The following is a 12189-nucleotide window of genomic DNA, read 5'->3' as shown; positions in this document are numbered from 1 at the left end:
TTGGCCTGGTTGAGAAGGTAAGATAATCGGCTTACCTAAAATTTTGTTTCATAATCATGAGTTTGTTTAATTTTTTTTCTGTATAGGAACAAGTTACTGATGTTGGTGGATGGTTTTTACTATTTTCTAACTAATCTGTAAGGAAAAGGGGTGGTTCATCAGGTCGGTTACCAACTTTGAAGGAGATGGAGAAAACAAGAGAAGAGGCCAAATGCAGATGATGAATGGTTTAAGAAAAGAAAATATATGACTTTCATTTTTGTGGTAATCATTTACTTTGATCTTTAATGTCAAACCGGAACATATGTCCCAATTCGTCTTCTTAAGTTGTCCAATGCATTCTTTTAATCTATCCAACGTTCTTCTTTCAAATTTTGACACTAATTTGAACATTGATTCTATTTTTATGCAAAATAAACTATATAGATTTCAAATGTTGTGTACTTTATTTGCTTACTAATGGTGGTATGCTATGTTATTTCATCTTACTAGAATTTCACACCGTTCTTCATAATAAGTGGTTTGATCTAATGCTACAAAGACAAAGCTACATTTCTACGCTTCTGAAAATTAGATAGTGTTGAATGCAATGACAAAATGTAACACCCCGACTCTCAGGTATAAACTTTACAACCTTATATTCATTTTGAAAGGTCTACTCGATGAGTTGAATGCCCTGACTCGTCGAGTAGGAACGAACTTGGTTGCGTGTCTTAAGTGACCAACTCGACGATTTGAAGAACACAACTTGACAAGTTGGAGCTGGAGGATGAAACCCTAATTTCCAGGGTTTTCCACCCTATTTAAAGGGTTATTAGCCTCCCTTACAGCCCCATTGAGCTTAGAAACCCTAAATCGTATTTACTCTCCATATTTGTGTGTTATTAAGCTTGGAAGGTGGACTATGGTGAGAAGAGCTTGAAGCCCAAGGAGCTTAGAGCAAAGAGAAATTATGAATCCGAATTCTACTCCATCTTAGCATGACTTTGAAGATAACAAGTCGTTAATTTGGCTCTCCTTTAGCTATATATCTTCATGCATAGGTTTAGAACCCTTTCTAGTGTATTTTTGTAGTATTTTCCGGATTTGGGGAAAGATCTGAGGTTGCAACTTCAGATCTAGACTCCTTTAGCCCTTTATTGTCATAAAGTTCTAGTATTTGTAAAGCTATGGCCTTCCCCTTGCCTTAAACTTCTTCTTTAGCCTAGTTTTGACTCTTAAGGCCTTGCATACACGTAAAGTTTGCAACTTTACATGGTAACTAGGCCCTAGAAGGTTAGATCTACCAATTGGAGCTTTAGAGTAGCTTAAAATCATCTGGACAAAAAATGGACTGCATGAACTCGACGAGTTGGATAAGCCAACTAGATGAGTTAGGAAGGGTTTTCCCGTTGTTTAGCTTCCGCATGGACACGACGAGTTAGTAAAAGGACTCGACGAGTCAGTTAGGGTTTTCACGACTTCTCGAGTTCTGGAAGGACTCGACAAGTCAGTGAGCTGCACTCGACGAGTTGGGTCAACATGGACTGTTGACCTTGACCGTTGACTTTGATTATGACCAAGGATTAGCCAAGTTTGACTTCTGGGGGGACATTTTGGTAATTTGGGAATTTATGGAAAAGGATCATCGGTGGGTGTAGGAGTCAGACTTGGAGCTGCATTTGGTGGAGTTTGACTTTATCACTTCGAACTACTTGTGAGGTGAGTTGTCCTCACTATACTAACAGGGTCGAAGGCACCAATGTCGGCCCTTTACGAATTTATATCTGGATTATTGCATGATATGCTTATTGATTTACATCCTGGTAGTTAGGATGGTGATAAGCTTAGTGACCTGGTTAGGTCAGTATCATGGTATATAGGATGATGTTATGTTAGTGACTAGTTAGGTTTGTATCCTGGTTATAGGATGTTGCTATGATTAGTGTTCTATTAGATCGGTTTGACTGTTATACCTTTTTGAAAACAAGTTTTGTAATAATCATTGGTTTTGAAATGGTTTAAAAAGTTTAAATTTGGCATGATTTTTTTTGGATGTTACACAAAAATAACCTCTTTTTCTTTGTTGGATTCCCTCTTACTTGGAGAGGTAATATTAAAATCTAAATACTTGACTTTTAGGGGTTTTCGACTATAGCTTTATGCTAATATTGTTGGTATTGTCGCTTTTTTTGTTGTGGTTTCTGATACATATGCATTATGGGTTAGGATATTTTTGCAAAATATGTTATTATATGTTGTTGTATACAAAAGTCATGGTGTAGATTGGCCGACAATTAGAGTTTTGTTTGAACCGCAACAGTTAATTGATCTTAGTCTCTGATGGGTAGCAGAGTGCCAAATGGTGTACTGGAATGTAAGAATTATAATTCTTTTTAAAAACCTTTATTATTAAATATTCAGTTACTACACTTCATGTCTTCCATTAAGATCTATTTTTTATAAATCTATATAGAATTCTTAATGTAGCCAATTTGGGAGGAAGATTGTGTGAGATTTTGGGAGCTTTTGTTTCCTTTAGTCAAATGTAATTTCTTACCTTAGAAACTTAAAGAATATTGTTTCCTATGATTCCTTTAAATTTTGTCAATAAAAAATGATTGAATTTCATATTGTTGACTTGCTTGTGTGTTTTGTGATGATTTTTGTGTGTAGAGATTTGAGCAATAATCACACTAGAGGTCATCAAGTGTGATTATTGCCTAATCTCTACACATAAAAATCATCACAAAAACACAAGAAATTCATGAGTTTGTAAGTTTATCAGTCTCCCATCTCATCACGAAAGTCAACGAAAGGAGTCTTTTCCATTTAATGTTAAGATTTAACCAATTTACCCTTGTTTTTAAGGACTAATGCCTCTCTTTCATTTTCCTGTTAGGATACTTTTCGAAAATCAGATTACGGGTAACATTCCAGACTCTCTATTTTCATGTTAGGCCAAATGACATATTTGTAAGTATTTCAAATATCATATTCATGTAGCATTTGTGTTTTTTTTCTAATGAAGCTTTTATTTCTCTTACATCATCGAACAACAACCATTTGACAAGAGTGATTATAGATTCTTTTTCAACAACTTACACCCTTAACAATCTTGTACACCAACCATCCCATTATATGTTTTGTTGCAGTTGACGATTTAACTAGCATGCCGCTTGGCGAATTTGTCATCAGCAACAACTTTGTGAGTACATGATACAAAAATTTCAAATTAGTTCTTGAGAATCAAGTGAGCTAATTTTAGTTTTCTGATTTTTAATTCTTGAAATTTGAACATAATTGCTTCTATTATGTTCAATGATCGTCTCATGTTATTGCAAAATAGTTTTATTACATACAGTTGCTAGAGTATGGGGAAGATTTGGGGTGGCATAGATAGATTTACCACTGGGTTTTGAGTAAGGTTGAGGATTCTTATTGGAGGTTTAATCACATGTGCAGGTCAGAAGGGATGTTATAGAGAGAATGGACAGCTTTACCCTTGGTAACCGCGTATGCAAGAGACTTCTTATGGATTGTTGCATAATGGAAATGTATTGAAATAATCATGTTAGACTTTTTTTTTTAATGATTTTCGAACATTTTACCCCACCCCCTGCGTTATGATTTTGTCCCATTTTAAATGGTCATAGGATGGTCTATTGTTGGGACACAAGTTTTTTTAACGGCCTTGATACTCACTGCATACTACATAATACTATCAAAAGTTTAGGTGTGACTTATGCTGAACGTTGTTCTAAGCTAAACTTGAAAGTTACCTCTAAAGTTGAAACAACTTTTTTGGATGTGTTTGTTTAGAACTGAATTCACTAAATTGTTATGTTTTATATATATATATATATATATATATATATATATATATATATATATATATATATATATATATATATATATATATATATATATATATATATATGGGAAAAGTGAATATACCCTTAAAGTATATAAGCTTAGGTACACAAACTCACCATACTATGTTGTTTTGTATCATATGTATACATTGTAATTGTCCAATGTTCTTATAATTCAACTTTCTAACTTGATTTACTTCTAGGATTTCTATAAATTTCACATTTATCTTCCTCTTAAATAATTTTCGTTTTCAACTCTAATATATATACTAATAGGTGTTCGGCAAAAAGAAGTGATATAAGAGGAAAACAATAGTGAAATTTCGAAAATATTCAAAGTAAATCAAGTTAAGGTTGAAATTTAATAACATTATAATGAATATATCAAACAAAACAATAGTGGGTTTGAGTACCTAAGCTTATATATCCTTAAGGGTATATAATATATATATATATATATATATATATATATATATATATATATATATATATATATATATATATATATATATATATATATATATGATCTAAGGCTTAATTTAAGTTGTTATTTAGTAACTAAACTGTCATACTTTTAATAACTTTCACTAAAGTGTTATAATTATGATCAATTTATGTAGTAAAGTTGTATGTAAAGTTGCGAGTTTTGTTTGATTAAGGGGTGATCCAAACTTTGTTTGTAAAGTTGGAGGTAGTCAATGGCTCTTGTTGTGGTTATGTTGCTGAAGTTTTTGGTACCCATTTTCATTCGCCTTTGGGGTACCATTAGCAATTGTTTTAATATGTATGTTAATAGTGATGCATTGAGGCTAATATTTTGTGTCTGAGGATTTAATTCGCATATTTGTAGATATTTCCTTTTAATTTATGCAAAATAAAAGATAAGGATAACAATTTTGCATTTCTTTGTCTACCTGATGCCCTTTGTTTTTATGTAAGAACTCTATGTTTTCATTTTCTACATTTCCATATGTTATTACCATTTCTTTGTCTACTTGTGCATAAGTAATTTTTGCACAATTTACATATATAACTAATAAATTCAAATGCAATGTTAATATATATATATATATATATATATATATATATATATATATATATATATATATATATATATATATATATATATATATATATTACATGATTAAAATTTGAATTGAAATCGATTATTTATGAGTCCACTTCGCTTTTACAAGAACTAAAAATATCTCCACCAATGCAATTTGCTATAACTAAATGTAAGAGTTATTTTATTGTTCAAATTTTTAAAATTAATAACAATTTAATTTTTTTGAACCTTTTTTAATTGTTGATATAAAAATATCATACTATTAGTGTTGATTTTTGAAACTTTGAATTGTCTGAAATTATTAAGTTTCATGGTGGCTTAACTAAGATTATATAAAAAAAAATTGCATTGTACTTTGGTTATTTATTTACTTATTATGTTCTATTTTAAATATTCACCATTTATAACATTGCATTTAAAAAAAAAAATTACCTAGCATTTCACTTTTATTTTTTCGGCTTATCATTAATTTTAAGAAACGAACTATTCAAATTTGCTTCGACTTACCAACAAACCAAGTTTATTGTGTAAAAATATAATCAACTTTGTTACAAAGTTGGTCTAACCTTTTTTTTTCCAAACTTGTCCCAAAATTATTATTTTTACAGCTTTTGAAATACTTTTTGCACAAACGCATTTCTACAAAATGTTTTACAACTTTTTTTATAATTTATTTTAAACTTTTTTTATTAGTTTTTAACCTTTTATTAAAAATTTTAAAAAAAATTAATATTTTTTACAACATATTTAAACTTTTTTATAAGAGCTTATAAACTTATTTAGTAGTTTTTAACTTTTTATTACACGTTTTTTATAAACTTTTTAAAAATATTTTTTACAACATATTTAAGCTTTTTTATAAGAACTTATAAACTTTCTTTTAGCGACCTAAGTAAATTGAGCAAACGTAAGAAAAAAAAAGGTTTAAAAAGTTGGAATCGTAAATAAAAATGTTTAAAAATGATGATTTCATCTTACAGGTATTAAAAAGGTTGAAAGAGTTTCAAACAGTTTTTTACAACTTACGTTTTTAAACGTTTCAAACATTTTTATTTTTTGTACTTGTAATTTTTCAACATTCTTAGGTTGTAAAAAAAGTTTAAAAAGGGTTGTAAATTAGATTAAAAATATTAGTTAAAAAGGTAAAAAATTTGTAAACAAATTTAAAAATTGTGTAAAATAAGTTTTAAAATATTTAAAAAGGTTCTATAAAAAGTTATAATAAAATTGTAATTTTTTTTAAAAGGCTGTGAAATAATTATTAAAAATATTGTAAAGGAAGTTTAAAAAATATTGTAAAAGTCTATAAAAAGTTTGTGCAAAAAGTCTTACAAAATTTTAAAAATATTATATAATCAGGTAGATTTGTCATGGTAGAATGTAATAATATGAACAAATAAAAGTATAATACTACAAAATAAAGTAAAATTGATTCATTGTTTTTACATCTACATTTCAAGTAACTACTGTTTTGTTTGACACAATGTAATGTCTCAGAGTTTTTACACATATTTATAATTCGAGTATTTTAAATGTATGAAATCACATAGTAGATTCATGTTTTTTTGTTCTTATGGTGAAACACATTATTGTTGGGGTACCATACGCTAAATGATCTTATTAGGTTTGTCCAAAAGATCTTACTATGTTTGTCCTTGTGGGTGGTTTTATCTGAATTGATAATTTTAAAATGTTGACTTTTAGATCTATATTGAATAATATTTTAGGTTTTTAGTCTTAAATTCACTATGTTGTTTATTTTATCTTATGTATGGAACACAATTATAGGTATTATTTCAAGAGATAGAAAGATAATTGGATAGATTTATCATCTACATAACTATTATAGAAAGGAATGTAAGTAATATGCTATAAAAATAAGATAAATCAATATATTATTTATACATTTGTCAATTTGTCCACCGGACGGGTATGACACTTTTGATGATCTTGTGAATTGTGATTTATGTTTGAGGATACATAGGTACCCCGAAGCAATTGTGAATATTTTGTAAGATTTTAAAGATAGAAAAAGAAAAAAACAGGATCAGTGTCCATAATTTTTAATTTTGTATTATTGCAAATATGGGGAACAAAACAAATTCAACTTTCAAACTTTCAAAAAATAAAAATTTATTCCTCTAATATAAATCTAACCCTAATGGCCCCTGAAAAACTACCTATAAGCTTTTTAGTTGTGTATCTTCATTTTGTCCGGTTGTAAAAAATGACCAATTTGACCATTTTCACATTTTTCTCAAATTTGGACTCTTTAACCATTTTGACATTTTTATCATTTCAAATTTGGACCATTTTTATATTTTTACATTTTGATCTTTTTGGCATTTTCAAAATAGGCCTACGAAATAACCATTTTGATTATTTTACAATTTTACATTTTGAATTATAATGACATTTTGGCCACCATCATGTTGACATCTTGAATCTTGATTGAATATGCAACATAAAAAACACCTCGATGCAGCCTTAAGTAGTCGATTGAAGCTTCATAGTTTTAAATGAGTATCATATTGATCATATACAATTTTTCATAGATAAAAATTTAAGTTTTCTAGCGTTTGGGGTAAAATGGTCCAAAGAGATGGTTGGTTTTACACACCTGTGGGTTGTGACCAAAAGGGTGTCATTGAGATAGATTGCAAAAGGTTTATAGAAATAAACTCGAATTGGGGAGAAGGTGGCAAGAAGGCATGTTGTTAATTTTTTTGTGGTGTTTTATTTTCTTGCTTATAAATATTATAACTATTTTTAACTGATTTGAAATAGAATATGTTTTTTCTATTAATTTCAATAATAAACAATAATAATGCTAAACCTATAACAAAGTAACATCAATATATTTTTTATTATACCGGTCAATTGTCCACCGAATGGGTATAACACTAGTTTAAAATGGTTAGGAGTAAGATAAATATTTATAAAATACAAGAATGAAAGAAAGGGTTAAAGTGAATTGTTTTCACTTATGCCATAGTTCTATCCCAACATTTGAAAACTATCTTTAAGATTATCACAATGGATAATCGTTTATAAAATTGATTAATCGTCTTATTACATGAATTTTTATTTATCCACTTCATTATAAAAGTGTACGGCCAAGGTGGATGCTGTAATGGAAAAAATTAGTATTACTTTCAGAAGATATATCAAGGGATCTATTGTATTTTTGTTTGTTTCTACCATTATCTTTACCAATATGTGGATCTATTGTATCTTTGTCTGTTTCTACCGTTATCTTTTCCAATATGTGTCCATTCAAATAAAAATATGTGTCCATTCACACGTTCGTGTCCAATAGACTCTCCCGAGGAGAGAGTCAACTCACACACTTATTGTTCAAAAGGTAATGAATTTAAAGAGTTGATGTTATGATGTAATAAACGTGTAACGAATTGTTTAAATTATAGTACTGTATATATTAAAATTGGTATATTTGCTTTCTTTTTGACAAATCTTCCCCTTCTCTTCTCGATAATTCCTCCACCGGCTCTACCAACCTTAACCTGCTCTATCGTCAACCGATAAAAGACTGCATATGTGTTCTCTTCTCAGACAACCCGCTGACATTTGTTTTCATCCTTCGCACCGCCTAATATACCCAATTCAGTTTCTCCGCCTAATCAGTGCTCCAGGTAAATTTTTCTCTATCCACCATCATCGACTCTTCCCCCTCACTGTCTCTACAAACCACCGCCATCAACTCTTCCTTATGGCCATAGCGACGCTGGCCACACCAAACGTTGGCGAGTCGAGGAATTCTTCAGCTTCTATTTTTCTTCATCCAGACGAATATCCCTGATTCGATTCACTCTTTCAGTTGGTGGGGCTGATTCCAGACCAGATGAACGTTCATCTTCTTCGTTTCGTCGCCTTCCATAGATAGCCTTGCAAAGAAATCTCGGCTTCCAAATTTGTAAGTTTTCAAGAATTCGCTTGAAATAATCACTCAATTTAGATTGAAATAATCATAAATTAATCTTTGTCTCATATGTGTTTCATTAATTCTGTTTTTTTTTAGATAACAAATTTACCCTACGTTTGTGTATATTGATGTAGGGTTTATCTAAAATCAATTGGACTTCGTGTTTGGCATCTGGAAACAGGTATGTGGTTTTAAAATCTGCACATTAAATGTGTTCTATGTTTTTCTTTCCATTTCATACAGTAGATGGGTACTTTGGTTTACAACAGAAGTTGCTTTACTACATATCCTTCATATGCCCTTATGGTGTACAGTTTGTTAATGTTCCTTTTTCTATTCTACTCATTAAAGAGATCACAATAATTTCTTTTGGTACATAAAAGTCTCTCTTTTGACATATTTTAGATTACACATTTTTCTAATGTTTCATTTTCAATAACTGCAAGGAGTCTTAGAATATCCTCTATGGTTTTTAGTGCGAAGAGGAATGATGACAGTCGTTCTGCTTTTTATTTATGGGTTTTGTCATGGAGAACGGTGCAAAGGCTGCAAGCAAAATACTACAAATGGTACTTTTAACTTGATAAAACCTGCATTGAAGTTTATAAAATGCTTTGCTCTCTTCAGGTCTGTCTAATTAGAAATTTAGTTTATGATATTCAATGTCGGGATGTTAGTTTTCTTACTTGGATTTTTTTTTACTAAAATGACCTTAACAAAAATGTATGTTTGTTGGCTGGTGTAGGTTATAGTGTACAGGTTGATATGTTATCAGTGATTTCATCAGCAGGTAGAGGTGTCACTCTACTCTATCCTTCCAGCAACAGGGTAAGAATTCTGTTTTTTTTTTTTTTTTCAAATTTATGAATGAAGTTTAAAAGAGGAAGGATTTTGATGCACCGATGAAGAATTGATCATGCTCTATCTGCGAAACCAGTAGTTATCTAAACCATGTCCTGTTTCTATAATCCCTGAAGTTGATATCTACAAATGGGTAGTGTTTTTATTTAGTTTGTGATTGGTTATGAACTATGGAGTATATGTTGATTGTTTTGAATTTGATAGCAGAGAAAACGAATGGTATTTCTTCACCCCTCGCGATAGAAAATACCCAAATCGAGCAGCTGTTTCAGGGATAGATAAAGCGATTTACAGTGGATCAAAATACGTTGGCGTGAAGAAAGCTTTGGTGTTCGACCTCCAAAGGGGGTTAAAACCGATTGGATTATGCATGAGTATCGATTGAAAGAGTCTCGATCACAACCCACTAAGAAACTCAGATCACTGAGGGTAAGAACGAATTCAGTTTGCATCATGTTTGTTGTTGATTTGAATAAATTCAGAGGAACTAGAGTCAGGTCTACCCATGAGAAGTACTATCGTATAGGTAAATGTCAATATTCAAATCATCAATTAATTGAATAAGTATTATCTTTGCTGAATTCTTTCAGATTCATTGGTCTTCTGGTAATAATATCCTCTTTTAGACCTCTTTTCCACCCATCTGAATTTATGGCTAATACCCTGTTTTCCACCCATTTGTCCCTTCCAATATCTCTGTCTAAAGTATCCTAACATTTGATAATTGCTTAGGTAGATTTAAGATGCTTCCATACGGAAGATGAACAAAATAAGAATTGCAAGTAATCTTTTTGGTATAGTGATGAATTGCAAAAGATTTAAAATTTTCAAGGGGAACAAGTGAATTTTGGAATATACCAACTATGATTGGTATATTAACTTTTTCAATATAATATTTTAGGTCGATTAGTTTTTTGGTATATTGATGATTTGCAAAATATAACTATTTATAGCAAATATATTTATCACCAACCAAGTAAAAAATAACTTTTTTGCCCTCAAATTATTCATTTGCAGACAGGGGGGGTGGATACAAAGAAGCTTGAGCATAAAAATGTGTCACACGAATTGAGATTTAAATAAATAACCCAATTATTTTTTCAAAATTCCAACTTTTTTACAAATGTAGTGAATAAAATACAAGTGTATTATGCTTTTAACACCAGATTATCTTAACTTATAGCATTCCTTTGCAGATAAATAAAAGAAAGAAAATATTCTTCCTAATAAACCCATCTTCATGTCAATTTGAAATCCAAATGAAATGAACACCTTAAACATTTTTGTGGATGGCATTGTCATTTGTACTATATATACATATAACAGATTAAATATTTATGCATATAACAAATAAATTATTTTACTTCATTACAAAAGTATATCAAAACTCTTTAAGCATTCATTCATGTTAGAATACTATCTATTATCTACGAATACAAAAATATATATACTTAGTACCACTTCTTTAATTTTCTTTCTTTTGCATCTTTTTTTATTTAACTATGCACTTCTTTTGTAACAGGAGAATTTGTAGGTTATTCTGCATCGGCAAATATATTAATGGAGTATGTGTTATCGGATGTTGCAATTACAAGAAGTTTCACTGAGTATCCGTGTACTACTTTTGGACAGGAAGATCCAAACGCATGTCGGGTTGAATTAGATGGGTTAATGGAAGGTTACATGGATCCAACCGTTTTTCTTTTTCTTTAATATATATATATATATATATATATATATATATATATATATATATATATATATATATATATATATTAAAGAAATGAATATTAAGAATAGTAAATTTGTCGTTTTTTTGGTAGAATTAGTCTCTATACTATTGTTGTTCTATATTTTTGTTGGGCTTCAAAAGTTAGGAATACTAAATTTGGATGTTTTTTTGGCAACTTTGCTTCTCATTCTTTAGTCATTTTTGACACTTTTGGTCATTGCAATAAATATTTTTACACTTTTTAGGAACCTTTTAATATTTAAAGTTTGGCCACAAAACTTTAACGGTTTGACAACTTTGATCCATTTTCTAAAAATTTGCTAATTACTACCCTTTTAATTCTTTAGCCATTTTGAGACTTTCTTTGCAGTAAAAACTTTTACATTTTTTATGAAAACATGAAAAAAAACGATCCGGTGCAAATCCCGGACTTTTCATCCTTGCACTTTCTACGTCTTTCATATTTATCGATTCGGAAACAACATTGAAAGCTTCTGGTCCCTGCGTAGCGGCGTAACCTTTCTAGTTGTTAAAAAAGATTTCATTCAAAAGGTAAGTTATTTATATTTGTTCAAAAAATAGCATGGTGACCTCCTATAGTCAATTTAAGAGCAGGGTTGGACCAACAGATGTTTGTAAGATACTTATGAATAGGGTTCACTGAAATCATGGACCCAAACTTTACCTGATTTTACCTTAACATGTCTTCAGTTTTTGGCCCAATTTCACA

The 12189-nt window shown here is 30.1% G+C and overlaps 1 long non-coding RNA gene across 10 annotated transcripts; it reads left to right on the top strand.

Moving 5' to 3' along the window:
- The first annotated feature begins 8347 nt into the window (after positions 1-8347).
- On the top strand, positions 8348-11552 carry LOC145041326 (uncharacterized). Of its 10 annotated transcripts, none has more exons than XR_013680063.1 (7): positions 8350-8576; positions 8664-8857; positions 9001-9047; positions 9313-9435; positions 9612-9694; positions 9775-10156; positions 11250-11552. It is a non-coding gene; the product is annotated as an uncharacterized LOC145041326 (long non-coding RNA). The 10 variants fall into 10 exon arrangements; XR_013680064.1 differs by having other exon boundaries at positions 8356-8576; positions 8762-8857; XR_013680070.1 differs by having other exon boundaries at positions 8358-8857; positions 9775-9860; positions 9932-10156.
- Positions 11553-12189: the final 637 nt, after the last annotated feature.

The sequence above is a fragment of the Lactuca saligna genome, chromosome 4 (genome assembly GCF_052625555.1).
Source record: "Lactuca saligna cultivar CGN05327 chromosome 4, ASM5262555v1, whole genome shotgun sequence".
NCBI classification, from domain to species: Eukaryota; Viridiplantae; Streptophyta; class Magnoliopsida; order Asterales; family Asteraceae; genus Lactuca; species Lactuca saligna.
The sequence above is the reverse complement of the archived record's forward strand: the minus strand, read 5'-3'. Positions and strand labels throughout refer to the sequence as shown.